Source organism: Varroa destructor, unplaced genomic scaffold (genome assembly GCF_002443255.2).
Source record: "Varroa destructor unplaced genomic scaffold, Vdes_3.0 BEIS01000005.1, whole genome shotgun sequence".
Lineage (NCBI taxonomy): Eukaryota > Metazoa > Arthropoda > Arachnida > Mesostigmata > Varroidae > Varroa > Varroa destructor.
Window position 1 is genome coordinate 9,776,004 of NW_019211458.1, and position 24,665 is coordinate 9,800,668.

General features: G+C 40.4%; 1 long non-coding RNA gene across 1 annotated transcript; it reads left to right on the top strand.

The window, feature by feature from the left end:
- Positions 1-612: 612 nt before the first annotated feature.
- Positions 613-12,200, top strand: LOC111251925 (uncharacterized). The gene is made up of 3 exons (XR_002674024.2): positions 613-798; positions 11,002-11,188; positions 11,594-12,200. It is a non-coding gene; the product is annotated as an uncharacterized LOC111251925 (long non-coding RNA).
- The last annotated feature ends 12,465 nt before the right edge of the window (positions 12,201-24,665 follow it).

Sequence of the window (24,665 nt, forward strand, 5' to 3'; positions counted from 1 at the left end):
TCGTTCCGGCATTAAGTCTTGCTCCTATGATAGAAAATAGATCGAGAGCTTTATAACGAAATACAAAATCATCGAACGCAAACATCGTTCAGCAAATTAAGTCCTGCTTTTTCATCTCTCTCTCTGCTCAGGTGTGATCTCGGCAGCAATCAGAACGTATCTAAACGGACTTTTTTTTAGGCCGGACTACAGAACTGAAAGTTGTTCTAAAATAGAACTGATATAATTGTGCCACATCTGTTGTGCCTGGATTGTGTAGACGTCTGATAACTACAGAACCGAGCGCGAGCAGCTCTTGGCTTTTATGTTAGGGGCCATGGAAACTCTACAGCCGGAAGATGCGCTCGCTGAGGCTGAGGATCGGCCAAAGTCTGAAAGACTTTTGATTTAACTCTTGTAAAAGAGGGGAAGTTCTTCGACTACATAAATAAATACATACGACTAATTGACTACATAAAAAAATATGCAAGGTGTAATGGCATTAAAATCAGCGAGTTTATTTCATTAACAAAATAAAGGCTGGCAAAGTACACCATGCTTGTGAAACAAAGGCCGTCAATGAGATCCAGGAAACTAAAGCTGCTAATCTCTATTGAATTATAGAAAAGAGAACAGTTTACTTTAAATAACGAAATTCTTATTAAAAGCTTTGCTACCTAAAAGTGATTGATTGAGTGATTGATGTAGTTTAATGATGGCACCAAGTAACCCGCGAGAAACGACTACCGTTTAGTTTACGACTAGCGGAGATGCTGCTACACGCCATTGAAAAAGCTAAGGACCATAAGTTTGTCGAAGGTAACTTAGATATTTTTGTTAGGAACTAAAAACTGATCAATTATATAGATGCAAATACAAAAGGAAGACCATGATGAGGCGAAGGTATTGGCTACAAAAGGGTACATTGGACCTAGAAGGGCAACAAATGCTTTGTTAGTGAAGCTTGTATGGGTTACTGCATTTGCATCATGTCATTTTCAACAATGTGCAAACCATTTGACTAGAGAAGGAAATAATGGCTAGAATAGTCTGCATGCAACCGTCGCGGTACTACTTAGCCGTCTCCTAACCGTAAGGCTAACATAAACCTGAATGAATTTAGCCTGCGCGGCATGGCATAGGAAAACTCCGCATTTTTTTATGAATTTTTAAAATGTATAAATGTTCTTCAAGGTAGTAGATTAGCTGTAGATCCTGATACGTTTATGCCTTGCTTTATTTCCATTTATTTCTATTACATATATACTTGTAGTGAATCTTGGCAGAATATATAGCAAATAGAAATTCAATATAGTAAATATTCTTTTGTTTTTTAAGAGTAAGTAGTTAAATACGCATTGTAGTTTAGCAAGTAGAGTAAGTAGCACATCTTTAGGGTCTGGTAAATTACTAGACCCACTGGTTTTCTTAAACACATTTGCCTCTATGAAGTTAGTAGTAACTTATGGCAGTGTCTTAGCTAAACAATGAAAACAAAAACAACCAATTACTCGAAGAAGCTATTGGCATACTTAATAACAGTCAGACTAATTCAAATCTGTTATAACTGTTCTATTCTAGTCTCATCCTTCGCCAATCGATAACCATAGGAAGATACTGTTTCCTAGATTTCGCTTGGTTGGGTACGTCTGTTGACCCTATACCAATCTCGCACTCACGCTTTTCTTATTTACACAGAGAGCTGTACTTGTGTAAGGTGTTTGATTTTATACAAAGACCCCCCACAAAGGTTGCGTGTCGTATTTGAAGGTCAGCTTGGAAGCTCCGGACCTTGCGAACACTGGCAGCTACGGTCGAGCAGGCTCTGTACTACTCCATTAAAAGTTCCTCCATATAGAAAGACCAGGCGGTGAAAGGGCCCGCTACCAGCTATGTATCTTTGCATTGGTTAGAGTTCGACATGGTACCGTGCACCAGATCTGGGTGAGGGCCCATCACAGAGTACAGGGTCGGCAGCGTCTCGATCTCGGAAATTCTTTGCGCAATTGGAAAAGCGAGACGCGAGATGCGGTTATTTCGGTTCGGTTTTCGAAAGTTGATAGTGTCCGCTGCCAATAAATTCCTAGCAAGTTGCGTTTTACGTCCAATGTTAGCCGTCTATCGTCTCCGCCTTTGAGCAGTGTGGACTAATATTTTATGATTCATGACTCCCGCTCGAATATATGTATACGTCGGAATAGCACAAAACTTCCGTGTTCATACTAGCCTAAGAGAAAGGGCGAACATTTCTAGCAGAAAATTCCTGTTATCTTTACTAGAGTACCTTAACCGAAACGAATTTTATACGCGTACTTATATATATATATATATATGCATTTTGACTCTTTTATTATTATTTTATTTATTATTTTTTATTATTTTGACTGTTTTATTATACAGTGCAGAAAATACGTGAGCTTATTTAAGCTCATAATTGATTCCATAGATAAAAGTCATATTATGATTTGTGTTATGAAACCGTCAGACTTTAAATAAGCTTGTATGGGCGATGTTTTGTTGTAGTATGTAACGACGAACTTCTCGAAATAACACTGTGACCTATCCCTTTCGGAAAGAATAATTAAAAAACGAAACAAAAACTAAAATCTGAATAATAACGCATAGTTTCGCGTTTCTTTTAACTCAACGCACTATTTATTGGTATGGTTTTGTCTTCAAGATGTTAAAATCGAATTAACAATTTTTTACTGTGACCCTTAAAGTCTATCTCATATCCGTACTAAGTAGCAGACCCTTTCCTGGCCTCAATGAGATGAAGGTCTTTATATTATAAAGTTACCCCGTTACTTCTGTATGCAAATTTTGCGCAGTCGCAGTGCTTAATATAGCGCAAAGCAGCTTCTATAAGAGCGGTTTATCACACAAGCTCGTAGCACTCAGGGTTCTTTCCTCGATACAGGATGATTAAGGCCAGCTAGGTAATCAAAAGTTACATTTATAAACGGTGCAACACATTTCCATTGTGAAAGAGTTATTGCTATTAAGCTGGATCCTTTAGTACCAAGTGTACATTTGGAGCCAATCTGTGTCTAATGAATAAAGTTACGAACCAAATCACTGATTTAACTTGAAAATAGAAACTAAAGATAAAAAGTAAGGTGTTGTCTTCAAAATTTTGCTTCGAAGAAGGTCTTTTTAGTTCGAACTTAGCTAATGCATGCTGAAGTACGAATTCGATGACAAAGTCATTTCTTGCATGAAGCTCGATTGGCCCCCTTCCGTCATGTTTGAATGACACGCCGCAAAGCTGTTGATCCTCTGAATCTCAGTCCCGTTTTTGCTGCATAAAGGACCGTCTCTACGGGCCACTCTTGGGGATCTCGCAGGCACTATTGCAATGTATGCGCCTGAGAAGAGGGACTCATTCACACCGTTTCCGCTGGAGAAGCTTACGGTTGTTTGTTTACAGCTTTTATTTCGCAACTCCTGGTACACTTTGCGATAGAACGCGCATCTGTACCCTATTCTCGTTACGTGTGGCATGCACGACTCCAATCATGTAAAATTCTTTACATTATGCAGTCGGTCGACGATAGCGAACCCTCAATCGAACGAATTGCCATTAGTCGTGTTCTGATCCAACGAGTAGTATTTGTAAAGTACATCTTGTTTTAGCAGTCGCTCACAAAAGTACGTCTACGCTTGCCTGTCGGATCCACGTGTCGACGGATCCGACATCCAACAGCTCCAATATCGACACCTTTTTTTCAATAGGTATGTAGAAAAAGACCGTATCAATGTGTATTCCCACTGCCGATATACGATTATAAACTAGTCGCGTTAGCTTCTGTCATATGCGCGATTGGCACCTATTGGACAACTGTTTGTGTGTATTCCCAAGAACCTATCAAATATAGACAAGTATAATCAACAAGCTATCAAAATCTACAGACCTTCAATATTTATTGCAGTTTCTACGCTTCTGCTACTATATATAGTGAATACTACTATATATGAATATAGCTATTCATTTTTCAATGCGCTTTAGGTCGAATATCTTTTATTCGTCCACGATTTAACATAATCGATGATGCCTCGAGTGAAGCAACGACAATTATATTACAAGTATAATGTTTTTATTTTTCTATGCTTCTGTCACTACTGTTGTTGTTACTTCCAAACGATCCATAACGAGACGGAAGGACAAGAGACAATATGTTGGTCCATGTTAGTCCAGCTACATGAAGCCTACCCTCGTTCGTTCCCGGGTTCGTGCATGAAAAGCACAGGAACGGGTACACACAAATATCGTCCAAGGAAGAGAGAGCTGGGTGGCAAATGAGGCGTTCCCGGTCCTCCTGCAGGCTATCCATATGATCTGTCCGGGGGATCGTTTTATGGCAGTCCTCCAGATCGTATACCATAGCAAGGGCTGCCGCTGCCGCTAAGGCCTGTATGAATACGGCAAACTGGGACACGAAACGGTCTCAAGACACAGACTCGCTATCAGGGCCAAGTTGAATGCAGGTAGCGTTCGAACGCCGAGATGTGATACATTGAATGGGAATGTGCACATGGGGAGTTGGGGTAGCTTTCGCGGAACGTCCAGCCGACCGGGCAGGCAAACGAGTACTTGGCAATACAAAATAAAAAGTAAGCAGAAGCCCTTAACGTAGTTACACACAGCAGCACACTTTGGCCGTAGTGAAGGTGGTGGACAATGTGATCGGGGCAATAAAGTCCCCGGCTGCTTGTCGGCCTCCGCCGCCGTCATCGCCAAAGAAAGAGCCACCGCTCTCACAGGTTGTCAGCTTTGTCCTGCGTTGCCTCCTGATCTATTTGATGCATCCCAATGCAATGCTGATAATGTGCGGCGCCGTCATCTAGCTTTGCGCCTTACTTTGGCACCGCACAATTTATAATACGCACCTGTCCTCATATGACCATTGCCACCCTTTCTACTTCGAGGATAAACAACCACGTCATGCTCTTGTATATCAGCTGCTTAACTGAATGCAATATATACAATGTATTATTAAGCGGAAGCCTATGAAGATAACTAAATAGTATTTGTCTCCAATAGTTGGTTGTTAAACGCGATACCTATTACTTCAGGCCTGGCTATGGAATATGATGAACACGTGTAGATTGGATTTCTTATCAGTTTGTATCGTCTTACAGACAGAAGCTCAAAATTCAAGCAATATCCTCTTTTGGGAAATAGTTTAAGAAATTAGATAGTAGATTCCTTCTTCAGGACAAGATTGGACCTGTTTAGCCTGTTTACGAAAGATAACCTTGGATTAACTTTCTCAGAGGTAGAGACTACAAGGTCTATTATTGGGTAGACTCGACCAACGTCCAGCCTGCCCTGGACTCGTCAAGTAAGTTGTTAATCCAGATATGGTTCTATAAGAAAATTAATGCACTGCATTTGACGGTCATTTATTGTTCCTCATGCGTATGGGCCTCGATTCCTGATTTAGGAAACCCCGTTGGACTTTCGACGTCGCCGCTACCAAGCCTAGCAATACGAAGCGGAGCTATAGTAGCTGGGTTTCCTTTTTTCCAATAACCAAAACTTATTGACCTTGTAGTATCGCCCGAATTTGAGAAAGCCCTTATTTTCACGAAGTCATATGATAATGAATCGTGCAGCTTTTCGCAATGAACCAATGCACTGAACGTACTGTGTAGCTGTGGCATGTACAGGTAAACTTCGACTTTTTCAGTGGGTTCGATCCATTCCGTGGGAGCGAGAACGCAAGCGTGAATGAGGTGGGCATCGCGCTTTCTCCGTATGCGTAACCATAACTTTTATTCGAGCGGACGTTCCTCACTTTGGTTGATGGCTCCGCTTCGTTCACCTCTATCCCGTGGGCGGTCGTTCTCGTTAAACGCTGTCAAAGTGCAACGAACAAGAAAATATACGAAGTGAACGTTTCCCAGCAGAGAGACGAAGCCCTTGATTGCAAATCTGCTCGTCCACAAAGAAGTGGATAGAAACGTACAAAGCTGCTTTCCGTAATCAACAGTCTTTTCCTCCAGTCTTTTTTGGCTTGACAGCTATTTGCTGTCGAATATACACATGCACATGTGTTTTGCACATTCACATGAAAATTTGCTCGTGGCCACGCGTGTCCATTTGTTATGTGACTGTGAAATTGAAAGCCAAAGAAAACGCGCCACAATAGCATGCTCTCTTCTACTGGGTGACAGGTGAACACGTATTAGAGATTAAGTGTAGACCATGTGGGTATAGCAAAAGTAAAACCCAGCTTTTATTATTACTCACCGATACTAAAATTGCTGTTTGGATTTGAAGTAGCGTTTTGCTTATACTTTGTGTTTCAGTAAGAGGAGATTTATTGATGCGGCTTTTCCTCGTTATAAAACTGTTCTGATATAGCTGGAAACTGCAAATGTGAAGTTTTATAGAAAATGGTACCGCGACATCTTTCATGTAGTACATCACAAAGCTATCTAATATTATACTCTAGTAATGCGAAAAAACCTTTCTAGCAACACATCAAAAAAACGGCTGGATGTCTCTCGAGTGATGAAAGCCGATTTAGCGTCCTGACAAGATCAGGAGAACATCTGAACATCAATCATGTTACCCGATTCTGTTTTTTTTTTGAAGGATTTAAAGAAATTAAACTGGCACTAATTTTCGAAAAAAAAAATCAGAAATGATACAATAGAGTAGATAGGGATATCCAGCTATATAATAATTGCGCGTACCCCAAGTTTCTATCACATATGCCACATATGTTTTTAAGGTTTACAAGCAGACAGCAACTATTAAATCGCCTTGTCGACGTTCCTTTTTGTGGCAATGGTAACGTTTATTACAGCCGACGTTCTACGTATATGCTCGCTAAGGCAAAGAGCCGATTTCCTAGCAGATTTAGCAATTAATGCAATCCAATTCATATTTATACAGGTTCTTTTTGCATAGGAAATGCTGGAAAGCCCCAAGACCATTGTCTCGTCGTACTGCACGTTCTGTGGGCTGGTTGGCAGCGACTGACGTTAGGGCTATCCCACTATGTCAGAATATGAAGAGTGCGGTAAGATCACTAATACGTAGCGTTGCGCCAACGAGGCAAAGTAGCCAGCTCTCGCATCTTTGCCCTCTCATCGTGATTGACGCTGAGCGCCCTCGATGTTTGTGACGCGTCCCGTACATGGTAGAACCTGTCTATGTTCACCCATTACACCCTACACTTCGTTTCTCTGTTAGCTGTGCTTCCTCTCTCAATGAAGTCTCCTCTTGCCATCCTTGCAAACAGACAGCCCCGGCATCAAAGATCTCCAGTGACGTCGGAGCTTCGTGACACCCGGACACCATTCCACGTATATCATATACACAGACGGCAGCAGCCATAGCTCTAGCTTCAGCAACTGTAAGGGTTTGACGTATGACACGGAACATGCTCGGCCTCTAGCCTAAGCACAGTCAGCTACACTATCCTACAAGCTGAGTTCGGATTTGTCTGGCTCGGCCATGTTAATCATTAGCGGAGGAGCGAGAGCAATGGGACATGTGTCCACTCTCGCGTAGTAATCGTAGCCCCGTCCTTTCTTCAGTCTGGATCACCGTCCCTTCCTCTCAGTGGATTCTCCCGAACGTTCTCTCCCTACTCTCTTGCTTCAATGAGCGAGCAAAAAGAAGCCGATCGATGGCAGGGGACTTTCTCCTTTCGCAGCCGCCGTCCCGGGTAGCGCATCCTATCTCGAGAATGTCACAAGAAAAGGAGGGTGAATCTCCTAGAGATCCTTGCTGCCGTAAGCTGGTCGGCGAGCTGAGCTGAGCTGTCCGCTGCTTGGTCTTCTCTGTGACGGCGGGCTCAACACTGCGCAGACGCTGCGCCGCGCGGATGAACCGTCGATCGTCCCAAAGCTCATCATAGGGATTGCATTCATTGGCAGCCCCAGCGAACCGGTGACACCGGAACCTATTGGAAAGATGGGACTGGAGGTGGACGCTGAAAGCTGCAAAGAAAGCTTCTTCCGGACTTGCTTGTCGGATTACCAAGAAATGGAGTACACACACAACTAATGGAATCCCGAAAGGAGATAACACCAAAGATCATCAGCATGATGTTCGACGCACGCTGATCGAAAATACCGCAGTCGAAGTGTTTGATTTTGCTGAAGACTTATGACAACTAAGTTTAGCCAGACATGGAAATTTCAATAACTTTTAACTATTCTTCGCCCAGATCGCTATCGTAATTACGGTGCACTCTTAATTTACGCCATGCATGTGTGTCCACGGAGTGAAAGATATTTTAAACATAAAAGAAAACATTGCATGATATCAAGAAACACTATAGGGGTTTACGTTCTAGGGACATTTCACAGATATTGCTCATCTATCGTACATATATGCTATGTAGATTGTAGTTTATACGATGAAAATCAAATAATATAACATTGCTGGGCCGATGACGCAGTGAAGATAAACCATTAAAAAGGTATCGATATACGATGACTTAGAGCATGAAAGCAGCCTATTTTCAAAAAGTTCACTAGTAAAATGCGTATACCGAACGGCGTAAATCGTCGTGCGTTGCTAACACCCCCGTAATATTTACTGAGCGAAATGTCGATCTGACCTAGAGCAAGACTACGTTCATAGGGTCTCTTGCTTCTCGTCATCGTATTGTATTGTATTGAGAAACATGCGCATGAGCACTCACGTAAAAGATCATCGTGAAAAATTTGCTGACATCTAGCTGTAGCTAATAGGATAGATAGGATAGTAATACAGCTAAGCTACTTTTATACAGCGGGCTCTAATTAGACCTATTACCGGCTCCGTAAACACAGAATATATGGCTAAACCCTATCCGTAATCCTCCTGATTCAATCAAGAAAAATTCAACGTCTCAAAAATTTCAGTACTTGTTAGCTTGAACCCTTTGCGTAATTATACCAGGTATGTTAAGGTAATAACCAGGCCGATATTGGTTTCAATAGCAAATGATATAATTACAAACGGCCCGCGTCAAAACTGATTTGAGTTTTTTTGCACAACTATGGTAGGTGTAGTAACATAATATAATTTAATACGCAAACATGCGGGAACTTACGAAAATATTTAGGTAGCAGGCCGCGCCTTTGGCCTAGCCTCACATGGATTCTGCGGTAGAATCGCAAATTACTCAGCCGACAATCATCGATAGAGAAAAAAACAACGGGGCGTCAAGATGGCAGGTAATGTAAAATCATAAAGAAACGCAGGCACCGGCAGATCAGTTAGCTTATTGACGAGCGTTCATAATGCATATGACATTATAACGGGATCAAAAGGGGAGAAAAATAAGAGTACCTAGAACATACGACAAGGGCTGCCAAGTCCTGTACATGAACTGCGACTTCTATTAGAACGCACAATGACGCAAAACAGCGCCATAGCGCGTCATTGTGCGTTGTTGATGAAAATGTCCCCGCTAGTAATGGTTGCGTGCTGCTTTTATTCGGAAACCAATTTAATAAACGTATGATGAAAAGGTCTCTTGATTGACCTTTCTGGCTTTCCCTTTCGGAGTCAACTATCATTTATATCGCGAAAACATCCTGCAAACGAACGGTTCCAATGTTTCGGTTACTTAACGGCCAACTTAACGGTTCGCTGCCGGCGAACTAAAGCAAGTCAACGCGCACAGGAACAAGCCGATGGACGTCTGTCCTCATGCTACCATGCACATGGTACATTCGTATATGGCCAAATATCGAGAAAGTTTGACAGTATGGAACGGAACTAAATAAATGAAATATAAATTTATTGCCTAATACTATTGGCTACGTCTGGGCCAATACGAACTCAACATCGAGGAAGAGCATCTAGTTCAACCAGTTCACGGCAAAGGTGGCAATGTGAAAAATAGGCCCAGCTTGTCACATTGACTTAGATTTTAGAGTGAAACGAAGATTCGTTAAATTTCAATATGTGAAACTGGACTTGTAGTAGCTATTCAGTATACAACTGTAATAAACTACTTATGTTGCTAACACGTTCGTTTGCTAAGGCTTCAGATATAACGGCAGGACTTATAATACTTTGACTCAATGCAGCAGAACAAAACATCTGATTGATGAAACATCTGATTCAGCATGCTTCCATATTACGATTGAAATGAATGAACATATAACGTGAAATCACAATGTACTTCTAAATAAGGTTCTCCATTTTACAGTGTTTTTCCTCTAACGTAAATGTTAGTATAATTAACCGAGCTGTCACGTTGGTAAAGGCTATTTCGCACTGGTATCGCACGGCGTTTTCATAGCAGAGACACTCAGCGCGCCTAAAGAACTGGGTAGTTGCGTTATACAGAACTCGATTCCACTCCCTCCGTTAACTTAGTCCGAAACACTTTCAACGTACGGCCACTGTTACGGGCCCCGAAGATACTTGAATTGGCAATTTATTGCCTGGCATTTGACAATACGTTGGTAAATTCGTTAATAAATTTTTCCATTGGTACACCCTGTTCAAAGGATTCCTTTAAATAAAGCAGGGGACGAGAGCTCGATAATCGATTTTTAATACTTCCTAGCATCTCCTACAAAGGGTCTGTCCGTCTCTCCGACTTACCCCCTTTTACCTCAACGTTAGTTCTCGTATAACTTTATTGTAGGCTATTATATTTGTTGGTGGCGAGATCCTTCCTAAGACCTGCTATTAAAATGAATATGTTCCAATGTTACATAGCTTTCCAAACAAGTATTTAGAAAAGCAACACAATGCAGAATTCTATATCGAGGTAAAATTATTACGCAATTTTGTGCTCTTCACATCAACGCCCACCTGTGAGCGCAGATCTACAGATACTGGAAATTCAACCTCTTTCCGATTTGGCCTTGTATGTACAGTTGCTTTCAAATACTCTTTGGCCTGTGCACGTAATCACAATGTATATTAGGCGCTTAAAAGTGAATCACCATCACATTAGTTATACCCCTCTTATCGAAAAAAACATGAAGTGTTTTTTGAAGAATAGTGCAAAAACAGATGTGATTAACAGGGATTTACGAGCTGATCATCAGGTAATAGCTGATCTGAGCAACGTCAAAACCCCTAAGGCGGAAACGGAGGGAATGGAACGAAACGAGATCCGGAAATATCTTTTTCTCAAAAAAGATTGAGCTCAGGAAAAATATTTCGTCATTATGAAGACAGTATCGTTAACACAGACTCTAGAGCTAGACTGACACTGCTCTAATAAAAAGCGAGGTATGCATAATAGCAGAAGAGTTCCGACCATTGTAAGATTAACTATAACGTGCTTGTAGAAGGAGAAACAATAGGTGGCGTTTCAATGCAACCATAGCGGCTTGCAGATACAACGAACAAAATACGTGGAACTTTCTAGTTAAAGAAATGAGCACCTCCTCAGCTCTAGCACTAATTCTTATGACTATACAATTAATCTTAAGAAAATCCTTGTTGTATGCGAGTATGCGCTTATCATGCTGCCTTAAATGCTGACAGGCAATGTTTATGCTCGTACTCACCAATTGGAGATAGTGATTCGGCAGCCTTTCAAATCTTGTAAATTGTAATAGGTTGGGCTATATACGTAAGAAAGACCGAACATTGTTTAGTGATACCTAACATTATCTTATTTTGGTCGTTCAGAGTAGTCGGTGCATCTTTTACCGTCTTTATCGCCGTCACTGCTGCAGCATGCGCAATGCCCTACACGGGGGCAACCGTTCGCGTCACTCACGATGCTCTGTTGCACTGTCCTTCAATTCATCTGAACAAATGATGATGTCACCAGATTATCTATCGCTCTATCAATCAAGCACGAAATTGTCCCCTTTCAGCCGACACCCGTTCTTGATCATGTTCTACTGTTGCTCCGATCCATTGGTCTACCGCTTCTGGACACACCTGGAGAGTTTGGAGCTCCACTTACCTTCCTGTCTGTCAAGTCGTTCATGGACATCTGCCGAACTCTGAATAAGCGTCCATGACAAGTGACCGCAGCACGATACGAAGCAATATATGCCAACTTTCCTAGCTTATACTTTGGGATTTGGGCCTGGGCATGTGCAACGGCCCGATGACATTTAACCTTTTTCGTTTTATGTGAATATATATGAATAGTCTCTGAAAACGGCAAAGTTTTAAGTACAATATCAGCATATCAGTGTACGATCTTACCCTATTCATACATAACAACTGTAATAGAGCAAGCCTAGTATCATTAACAAGCTAATTTACCAATTATGTGCATTTATATTGTAACGTGTTTTTTTTTTTTAGTTTATCATTCACAATTTACAATTTTATAATGTGCCAAAGATACATATAGTTAGTGTAGCATAAAACTCCATGGCTGAAATTGGAGGTAACGCCGCTGAACGTCAACGAGGTATAGTTAACCATTTAAAAAACTGCTCAGGGCATTTAATATTCTATAAAGAAACACTATATTGTTTTCCCGTTTTATATCAGCGTGTAGTTTCCGCTAGAAACCACTAGCCTGTGTTATTCTTGACAATCTTATAACAAAGCATAATTTCGTTTATCATATTTAAAAGTCTATACGTCAAATTTGAACCATATAACGGTAATGCGAAAAATATCTTAGAGAATGAAAATGTACTTAAAAACTTTACCAACGACACAAGGGTAAATCAAGTATATGTTATAGCGTACTGCAAGCCATATTTGGTTGCCATCAAGCCTTCGTTGCCCCTATTTCAGCGCATTTCCTGTTAAGGTCTTCATTATCTACTGCACGAGTTAGCATCACAACTAAAAAAAGGACGCAGCAAATAGCTATTTCCTGTTTAACTATTACTGGCGACACCCCTTTTGCATGTTTGCTGGAAGCGCCTCGTTTCCTCGCGAGGGCCCATAACATTGCCTCTTCTGTGTGGCTGCTTCCCGCAAAAAAAGTTTCGACCATACTTCATGCGTCCGGCAGTTCGAACATAAAAGCAAAGCCCAAATCTGTTCAGAAATTCATGTTTATTCGAACCGCAGCAGCAGCAGCAATGTAGAATTTATGGACATTTATAAAATCAGCGTTACAGTAGTTTTACTAGTTGAGCAAAGAAAGAAAATTTGTTGTAAGCAAACATCGGGGAACAACAAAAACGCGTAACATTTAAATCAAGTGCGTATCAAACTGCTATATTTTCTTAATACGAACTTGCAACTTCAATTATCGTAGTTAAACAACGTGTACATACGTAATAAAGAACGCGGAGCTTTTCGCACATACACTGTGTATTTCAAATATTCTGAGCTATCAACTGGTTTCCTATTAATTGCGAGATAGCTGTCTTATATATCGATCAGCGTACTTGTGCCCATTACGTCGAGGCTAAAGTTTTTTTTTGTCAAAAAATAAGCCGTACCCGGAAAAGCGTGTCAAACTGTCGTTATCTTTAGCGCTATATTTAATATGCTCTATGTACTAGAGACTGCAGTGATTCCTTCTAGATTACGAATTCGTTTATGTAATTTATGTCAAGACGTACTGTGATTGCTACTAAAGGCTTGCTGAGGAAATATAACTTAAAAACTGTCCTATATAGTACTCAATTACTAAGCTCGATGTTTTTACGAAAACACGATTCCATTCACGTGGTTTTGTCTGCACGCTAGCACAAAACTACATTTATGGCAGTCTCGATAAGTTCCCATGTATGGATTGTGCTATTTGTGATCAATAACGTATCCTTATTAAACTCAATACAAAGTAGAATCGTTGTCAGTAGCTACAGCCATAAGCTTCTTTCATTTAACACCCCCCCCCCCCCCCCCCAGTAATTTGGGAATAACTGAAACGAGCACAATCTCAGAGCATCTGTTCAACCGGGTGCCCGTCAAAATGCGTACAACTCTACACAGGTATGCCCCTGCCATAGGTGAGGTTGTTAGACACAATTTATCAGAATCCTATCACCCCACCAATTGCCTGCAAAAAAGTTCTACCGGGAAGAGAAAGGTTGCGCTGAAGCCGAACGTTGGGCTTTTGCAAAGGGGGAGCTATTGCCATCCTCACTCCCTACACGACGCACCCTGAACCCTTCGTTAGTCGAGCCTCTATAAGAAACATGGGAGGGAAATATTAAAGTTTTTGTGTAGGCTGTTAAGGTAACGGAAGGAGAATTTTCCCTGGCGATAGTAATCCCCTCCTAATTAGAGGGGAGCACTGTTGTGTCACTATACTTCTTGAGACAACCGCACAACTCTCACATTCAGCTGTGAATACAGCCCGAGCCAAAGGAAACGTATGGTTATCGTGCTTTTTCCTGTCAGCTAGTGATTACGTTTTATTTCGTCAGATTACAACCGGTTCGATAACAACTAATGGTAAATAAGGCGTTCAGATAAACATCGATTCGACACATCTAGGTAGACACGTAGGTTCATGCCTATAAATATCGTTACAACCTAATTAAGGTTCGTGACTAATATTGAGTTGATTACGATTAATGGACGATGAAACACCAATGAATTATGAAGCAACTTCAGCGACAAGGTATTATGCAGCAAGAGAAAAAGAAGCTAGCTATATTATGTTGAGGAGGTGCAGTTTCTCACAATTATGGAACGGTAACATGTGTTGAAACTTTTTGAGCGTTTGAAGCTGTGTGTCAGCCAAAGCTGAAACACGCTTGATAATTTCGAATATTGTTTTAATTTAACAACATAGGCATCCTTCAAGTCGAATTGGTATGAGTTAGTACAACAGCGATGAAACATTTCGCCTATAAATTAATGGCTCGTTCGAGTATCCGAACGATCATCATTATCGACAAGTCGTATTGTACTATAGAATATATCCTACCTATATATAGACGTATCCTAACCTAATACTTTCACGTAACGTTCTCACCATAATAAACGTAACGGAAAATCGCATCGTACGATCCTGTATTCATTATTGATGTTTCATTTCAAGCGAGCGTGATCAGCGGAGCCCAGAAGTTTTTTACTTTATACTTAATAATATAAATGTTTCATTTGAAATAATTAACCCGGCTAGCTAGTTTTGCTTAGCACACTTTCGCCTGCTAATAAAAAAATTTGTGATAGACATACTAAAATATATATACTGTACCAAACTGTATAAAACTGTGCGATCGTTTGCATAAATGCCATATACATAACATATACTCTGTGCGTGCTGTGTTTTTCAAGACGGAACATTTGTCTCTGTTACACCGTTAAATATTGATAACTGCGAAAATTGCATCCGATACGAGTTCCCTTTTAATCTAAACGTAAAATCCTATCTCCACTCAGAAACCCCTACAAATGCTGTTTGTAGGGTCACGACAAACTACTAAATTCAAATTTTTAATAAGTGCAAAACCACGCTTGTACAACAAAAGGCGTTTAAAGCCCACTAAGCTTATTGGTCTAGTTCGATTTGAATTAGGCCTGATTGGGCTTAAAGAGCGATCGCCTATAAATAGAACTAGTTTATATAAATTAGGTAGGCCGGCCTCCTTGCGTGGCTACACGGTAGAAGTCGTCAAATCAGTATACGTATTAATATCGTGCAGTGACCTACGAATGCTATAAGCTCGTGCATCTGTGACGAATATCTCGATTTGAAACGTTCTGCATTAGCGTCCTGTCTTCTCGCAGAAAAATAGGTTCCCTCAGCAGGACCACTCTTGGTGCAGGTAAAGCACTGGATAGATTGCCAGCCATCCTGTTATCACATCAAAATTATTGATCCGTCTTCAGAGCTTTTACTGCCAATAATGTATCGAGCTGCCCGCTTCCACATACTGTCTTCTATTTCGATCAAAGCATTTCATTAAGATATTTATTTGTGCTTTTGTTTAACTTGGAAGCGAGGCATAATTAATATATATTCGGGCCATTTTACATAACAACGCTTAACCTCGTTATCAGCACGGGTGAAGTGACGATAGCTCTCCCAGTTAGTCTGTCGAACACATCGAACAATGATGGGCTCCCGCTCAGACGCAAATGGGTTTCCTCACAAGCCCTTTAAGCTCATTCTAAACTACAAACTAAAAAAAAGGACAGTTTCTAGGTAGGCATATTAATCAGAGAAAGCATTTAGAACTACCATTTGCAAATCAAATCGTCGAACGGGTTAGCCCTTTAATCAGGCAGTTTTTCAGTAAGATCATTACTACAACGACGAAAAGCCTATTTTTTTTTCTTTTCGGTCTTGAAGAAGTGTGTGTGTGTGTGCGTGCGTGCGTGTAAATGAATAGCGTCTATTATGGGTGGTCTATAAGTCAATCTTTTAGGATTTATAGCCTTTTATTTATAGCTTACTGTTACGTTCACCATCTCACTCAAAACGACAGGGGTACAGTCATAACATGTATAGAGTAGACTAATTAATTACGGTACTTTCGCTTCAACCTAGGTGGCTAATTACCTTCAGTCAATACGAATGTTAGATTCTATTCAGCTGTTTATTGATCGTTTACTATGAAACGCATATGGACAATTTCTAGGTTAGGCTGAACTGAAAAACGATGCTTTCATGACAACGTAACGTAAGGAATGACATGACACTGATTAACAGAATGGTTGGGACCAATTTGGATTCGACTCATTTGAAAAAAATACACACCCTAAGGTCACCGACCATCATTGTGATTACGATTTTTCTAACTCTGAAAACATCTGAACCTCTATTGAAGTTAATGCTCTTTCTTCTCTGGCTTTTCTGCGTCCGACTTCACGGTACCAACGGAGCACAGCGGGTCGAACCGCAGGCCTCGTTGCCACACATCATTTCTTCCCAGCCCGCCACCTTTAGCTTCGAACCTGGTGTTTTCGGCTGATAGCAAAGCCGGTATAGCAGAACTACGGGGGTTCAAACGATGGTGCCATGAACGTTAAAGGTGCCCACTGGTACTGATGTCCGACCGAGGCTCAGGCTTTATTCACCACTCTTCGTTCGAAATGGCTCGTTGCCTCCTTGGGAATAAGTTGGCGCGTTATCGCTGTCTCTATTCATGTACACACAATCTGGACTTTCCACTACAGCCCCGATTCTTTATTCTCAGATAGCACTGTCCCAATGGAACTTACGTCCCAGGCTCCATATTAATAATCCTACAAAAGCCTCCCAAGTTAGTACCGAATGGTCTAGCTAGTATTAAGTTGAATTTAGATCTCTTCTCTGTGCTCAGTGAACTCTATAAAACTACTGAGGTCGATATGATTACGTGATACAGGCATGAAATCAGACATGCATCTTGGCCCTTTCTCTCTCGCTTTTTCTATATATATATATATATATATAGAACGCCATCCAAAGCCAAGCATTTTAAATAACTTTTAAAGTACTAACAGTTAACAGATATTTAGGTCTTATTATGGCTTTGGTTAGTTCATGATATAAGCTACTTCTATGTACTCAGAAAATAATGAGCTTAGGGGCAAATGCATTGTTTCTCAACTTTCTGTCTCTCGAAAGAGAGTGTGTTGCTCAAATGCATCAAAGGCTACGGCAAACCTTGACAAAGAATACATTTAGGAGGGTAACAGCTTGTTGCTCATGTAATAATTTTAAAGAAGGAAATAGGGGGTTAAATGGCACAGAAAAGGTGACTGCACCTCCATACGTCAAATAGAGAGAAAAAAGGAAACTTTGTTTTTCACAAACCTGGTATAAGACAGGTAGAAACACACTCTATTAGCATTATATATTATAAGGATGAACACTCCCCAAACAAATAGCTTGTCGTATATTTATTGGGCTGGATAAAGATCTAAAAAGCGTAGCTCGATACATTTCCCAACCGTAGATCATCAGGGAGCCGTTGTGACAGTTGCGGCTGCTGCAGTAGCTCGGACCGAAAAAACCGATCGACATGCTAAACTCTCTTTGGAACGGAGCATTTGATTTGTGGCCGCAGGCAGGCCAGTTGCGTAAATAGGTCAAATAGACGCCTGGCGCTTACCGTCGAGAGTCCCGAAGTAGCTGTAAAAGCTTGTAGCAGCGGTAGGAACTCCGAGCTGAAGCAATGAAGACTGTAGATGAGTCTGCATTTGTGCGATCGATCATAATGGCAAGTTATTGAATGAGGCGATGATGACGAGAATACATAGGTACGTAACTGGGGCAATTGGCGCACTGCCGCAGATCTCTTATCGACATATTGTATCAACTAGGCAATCACCGAACGACAAGTAGAGCCAGCAATGATACCCGTTAGATAGCGAGGGTCTTAACGTATGTTCTTGCAGCTTTTATCTCCCGTTACCATTACAGAAATTGAACTAACAAATGGCTTTATAGTACACTTCAGTGTTGAAATTCGAGTGCGCATAACCACGGTAGAGCGGTAAGCGCAATAGGTTCAATAGGTTTTAAGAAAAAAAAAAAAAAAAAAAGAAAGAAATGAAGAAAAGTGACGACAAAAAAGATGTATCTTTTCACATCGGTTTTCGCACACACGTTAAAAGTACTTAGGCGGAAATGACTAAATAGGTAACAATAATCCCGTGAGTAAAAATTGCTTCTAAGATATACAATTCTCAAAAACGTTCATTTTCTGGAACCCTAAAAAGAGGCCACAACAAAATGGAGGTAAGATTTTTGACATAATTTTCCTCACACAGCTTCAGGTTCTCTCTGACTTGCGCCATTTTTCATACCTCCACTTTTACTTTTAGCGTAAAAAAATCCGTACTCCGGCATCTTTCATTTTCGTGAGAATCTTGAGAAAATGAATGGAATCTGATTCTATGTACCTGGTAAAAATTCACAAACTCTGCCCAAGTTGTAACTTAGCCCATACTCGAATTCGATTAGAATGATCTTCAGTCCTCAGCGCTCTTGCCATTGCTATAAGCATGTGCACGAGCCTTAAATTAAAGGATAGCGTAATACTACAAATACATGTAAATCGCTAAAATGGCGTTTATCTGTAAAATGCTTAAGATCTTATAAAACGAGACCACCCTTATTTAGCAACTAGACAACATAGAACTTGAAATGTTGCTTAAATTGTACTTAAATATTCCTTATTTACTATATGCATTAGATGATGATTAAAGTTACGTAATGAATGACTAATCGTACGGAAAACACATCTAGACTGAATAAAGCAAATTTTATTTTATTATTATTATATATTATTATTATTATTATTACACTTGTGTAGTTTCAGCTTGCTTTAAATGTTCTTGTTTACCTCTCCACTGTTTGTTTATTTCGATATCTCATCCGAAGTTGTTCTCTCTTCCTCCTGTGTTGCCATGGTCAAAAGCTGCAGAAGTTGCCTGGTATACGTGTACAATGATGGCGAAAACTTCATAACTGAAGGGACTGTTCGAAAAACGTAGACAACTTCAATCAACCATACGAGGTCAGTGAAGACCCAGGACGGTAGGAAACATGTTAATTAGCCGAAAAAATAAAACACCTGCACTCACCAGACTATTGTCAAGTATTTTTGAGTGTACAGAATTTAACCAGAAATTAGGCGCCTGAGTGTGCCATGGACTTCGTGAAGCCTACGAGGAAGTAAAGCTTCTTACTGGCCCTCAACATTTTGTTTTGTATCGGGTAATGCATAGCCACAGTTCTAGACACGACGGGTGACGATGAGCGGTCTATTTATAGCGATATGAAGTAGGGCAAGTAATAAGTAGCTCCGAAATACACGTTTAAATCTACAGCCGGACTACTTATCAAAGGCAAACTGAAAGAAAGTCATTTCATTAACCTGGGAGCTGTTATGGTCAGGATGAAGCGAAGCTGCTTGGAAGCCGTTGATGCTAATCTCACAATGACACTGAACGGGCTAGATGGGACGACTACTGAATACCACTTAGCTTAATAGAAATCTATCTACACATATGTTTGAAAATAGTAAGTGTTGTATTTTGCCACTGACTCGCTTTACTACCTACCGTCTTCGGTAATGATGGGTTGCGTTTCAAGGACAAAACAAAGTGCCGTCTGACCATAATCATAGCTCGTTACAAAAACAAAAACTTACTTATATCCAACTGGTATTTTCACGACCAGTAATGAATTGCAGTAAGCCTATTTGGGTCCCGTTATTGAAGATAACTTGAGGAATATCGGCGATGGGCTACTTGTACCTTTGTGACACTGACACCGGTCATTTTCAACAGTGCGTTAACCTCCATCCTACCCCTAAATGATTTAGTTTCATCGGTTAATCGAGGCCTTCCGACAGAAAAATACATCCCGATAGATAAAGCAAAACAAACCACCCTAATTTGATAAGATCAACTAATGCAAATGATTCCCATAATTAAATTCTAAATTTGTTGGAGGTGGAAATGAAATGTCTATTTTTAGATCTCAAGAATCTATATAATATGATATACTGTATTCAAGACAAAGCCAGGATCTTATGACGGCAACGCTGAAGTTGTAAAGCCCTTGAAGAATTCAAGCGGAGGGTTTTTGCGCCCATCATAATTACTAGTCCACGTTCTGATGAGCTATTAGTTTTTGGGTCGCTGACAAATGAAGTTTATCAATATTTGATCTGACGGAAAAGAATGAGATTAAGGCCTGGAAGTCGGTCGTCAAGATACGTCATAGATTCATCCATTCGAACGGAGTGCTGGGTTTTTTTCTATGTAAAATAACTGAAATTACTTTTCTGCCGACAACATAGGTAGTATTATGACACTGACTATCGTGCCATCGGTGACGCTAAGGTGCAAATAAACGCCGCAATTCAAAGTGGTTCAATTGACTAATACAGTCCGAGTTAGATACCCTAGGCGGTAATCGTATACGTAACTTTTACTTGTGCGATCGAAAAAAAACAGTGTGAACTATTACATCTATATAATTCGTATTGTTGTTGTTGATAAATCCTTTGCCTTATATCATTACCATTTTTTCATGTAGCAATTAACTAGTAAAAATGAAAGAAAAAATTGTATAGGGTGGCCAATGAGCATCGAGCTAGATAGCTGGTGCTTAATTAACAAAGAAAAATTGCTAGTGCTTTGTCGTATCCGTCCAAGTATCTCCCTCCGAAAACACCTTTACTGTTACTTTGGCCGCATACGTTAGAATGCTTTTTCTGTTTAAGACAAACTAGTCAGTATTTACTGCAATTTGGTTGATCATCGTCGATTATCGATTCAAGAGTTGCGGGTCGTATGCGCATAGAAACACACCAGTTTCTTGGTACTGGCGATAATCAAAGGCTTTTGTGGTAGGATCGGTTTGAACATTTCAGGCCGAGCTATGGACGATTGACCTTCGCTCCTTTTACTAAGGGCGAAATTACTTCTATAGTCTTTTACATTCACGAATTTGAATCAAACACTCCCACAGAACCTCTTTTTGTTCTACTTCTAATCGCATTTGCATGTAGTCCGAACCGCTTAGGTGATCACGGCCTACAGATACCATCAGTTCGATCCCTTTAGTTTTCGCGCTAAACCTTTTATGTTTATATTGATGTCCATTCTTTATCCGTATCCACTTTATCGCCAGCTTCTTACTGTCGTCCACCACAACCCTGAAGTAGTATGTGGGTATGGGGACAATCGGCGTGACAGGGATGCTATTGCGTGACACCTTTACCGGGTCTGGCTACATCAACACACGCCACGCCTCGTCGATTACACGATACGGCTTAGGCAGAAAAATGAGAGACGAAAGTGGCGGGGCTATAGAAAGGACATCTCACAGAGAAAGGTCGGGGACTTGTAGTAGTTACTGGCAAACAGTAGCTCTGTGTATGCTAGAGCAATTATGGTAGGTAAGGACGACACCTTTTCTGCTCGGAGCTAGCGTTATTGTAACTGCTAACCAATGGAGCAATAATAGAGCGTAAGCGTAGGAGGCTCTACCTAGCAGCAGCAACTCAAGGGTGTGTTCACCCTCCCTACACTTTTTCTCGTTGTACTTGCTATGGGCGCTGTACACCTGGGGTTGAACCCACATGGGGCGTAAAAAGACAAAAACTAGCTCTGACTGATGGAGACCTCTTTTTGTCTGCCCATCTCAGCCTATCGATATCCCGTATTACGGGAACATATGTGGGGGCGAGTGATTCTGTATTGCTAATGGAGTACTTAAGAATGTCGAAATTGCTTGTTTTAGCATGTACTACCTTTCTCTTCAGGCTGAAACGGTACGTTTTATATCATGCACGTCTGGTTTTTTCTTATGCATGAAATTTTCTCAAGAGAACATCTCTCATTCAATCAGGCCTTCGCCTTGTTGCCATTTGAAAACATTTCATTAAAATATTCGTTAAAAGGCTGGAAACTCTGCTAGCTAACACACAAGCTACCAAAAAGCTGATAAAATCGTTTTTATACAAAGCATTTCATACTAACGAGAAAAAGGGAAGAAAAAGAACTAAGAAAAAAAGGAGAAGTCTCAAAATAGAACTCGCTGCTGCAGGAACGAAGTATAGCTCACAAAATCTAACAGCGGGGAGATACTGAAAAGCTATAGGGGGAGAACTGTAGCAGAAAGGGACGACGTCTCACGGGAGTTGGCAAAGTGGTCTGCGATTTAACCGATCTGGTTGCTTTCCACAGGAGAGCTATGTGCTTCTGCTATTGCGTTTTGCTTAGATCTTAATGCACTTTAGGACATATCACAATCGAAAGACAGGCACTGGCTTATTGTACCTCTCCAACTCGTTTCGTAGAACTATGCTATACAAAATGTTTAACATTGTAAGTCAGGTTTACAGATTACGTAATCACTACCTAACTTCCAAACTTTACAGTTTACAGTGTTTTTCAAGTGATTACTTTGGCTGTTGCCATACTTCTTCAATGCCAGGTGTGCTCGATCTAAGTGTACGCGCTAAAATAATGCTGGCTTTTTTTTGGCGAGACCCTCAAGGAAGCCAAGGATATTATGCTTTTTTTCAGGAATTTCTGTTATTCTAGTTATTGTTTCACACAAACTCCAATAAACGTTACGACTTATTTGTTTTAAGTTATGCTTGCGATTATCGAGACTTAGCTACGCCTACATTTTGTTATTACACGTTCGTCTATTTTTTTTCGACCTTTCAAGGTATCCGTTAGATTTTTAGCGATCCTTAGCGGCCTACGAGACCCTGGAGCTCCAAGCCATTGCACACCCAAAGTCGAGCGCAAAAAAACGTTGGTAGCTAAGTTAAGTTCGAAGTTATCTTTTTATTTAGAATATAAGAAAAAAAGAAACAGCAGATTTTCGTTTCATATCAAGTGCTTCGAACGCTTTTCACGATCTTGGCTCCATAATAACATTCAACATAGTAGTATTTCAATCTCAACCTTTATGTACCAACGTTTTCGTCTGTATATACCGTTTAAAAACCATCCTTTGCTATTTTTTCCAATGCGTTTGCATTAAATTGCGATGCAACAAAATAGGCGCGGTGGCTCTGTGTCGAAGTTTACAAAAACATGCTTAACGAAAAAAAAACGAGGCATGCACTATTAACCCGTCTTGGATTTGTTGAAGCTATATACAGTGAAGTAACTTTGTTAAACAGCATGAAGTATAGCGCACACGATGTTTATATAACGTCTACGGCACTTTGGAAGCGTCTTACATCGGATCGGCTTGCTAGAAAACATTAAACGTAATTCAAATAATGAACCACCTGTCGATTTATTTATTACAGGTTGTATTTCTACAACTATCGCCAGTACTGAGCGTAAAAGTTCAGACAATTATTTAGATTTGATAGCTATATACACGCTGTATAAAGAAGAGGCAAGCATTGTCTTTTGAGCGTTGTCAGTTTTGTTAGATAATTTTCGAGCATAATAAAAGGAATCGATCGCTTATCCTTTATCGTCATCATCCCGATTTGTTCTCTTGCTCGGATCAAGGACCGAGGCACACTCAAATGAACAGCATCTTGTACTTTAAAGAGGGAATCGATTTATTGATTTTTTGATAATTTTTTGACATTTAAACATGTTTTTTCGATGTGATGACAGTATATGTGAAAAGTTTCGAACACGTAAAATTAACAGTTCGAGAGTTATTCGGTCATACAGTAACTAATTGACGTTTTTTTTATGGCCAGCAAAGCGAGAGCTAGGTTGTTTCATATATCTATATATATATATATATATATATATAGTGAAACTGCAGCCTGACGCAACCCTCTCGCGCGAGAGTGGTCTCTATATGAACTTCCGCTAGTTCTGTGGAAAAACAGTTCGTCGGGAGAAGCCTTTATCTCTTTGTTTATTGCTAAGAGATAGCGTCTAACTCAACGCGTGCCTCTAGTGCAAGTACTTAGCAATAGACGAAACTTACCGTTTGATGTTCTACCAGCGAATCCATAGGACTGATTTGTAGACCTAAACACGTTTTCTGCACTATTTTCACCTAGTTTAATGAACGTTGAAAATGCCGCGGACCAATTGACTGTTTGTAGCCTTTTAAGCGTATAGTTTCTGTAATTGCAATGTACTTTAGACAACGCGTTCGTATAGAAATACACAACCTACTATGTACATATATTACAGGGCCAATGGTGATCAATAATTCGTATAGATTCTGAATTATAATTTTCATAGGTTGAAAAAGTAATGAGGATGAACCAGCAGTCTGTCATAGTCTCAGTGTGCCAGGCTGTCAAGCAAATGTACCAGAGGGCATTGATCTGCATACCGTTGAACACGTTATAAGTACAGCCCTAGCTGGATTCAATACACAATAGAATACTATTTTATATACATTAACCGATTGTTATCAGATTAATCGTAA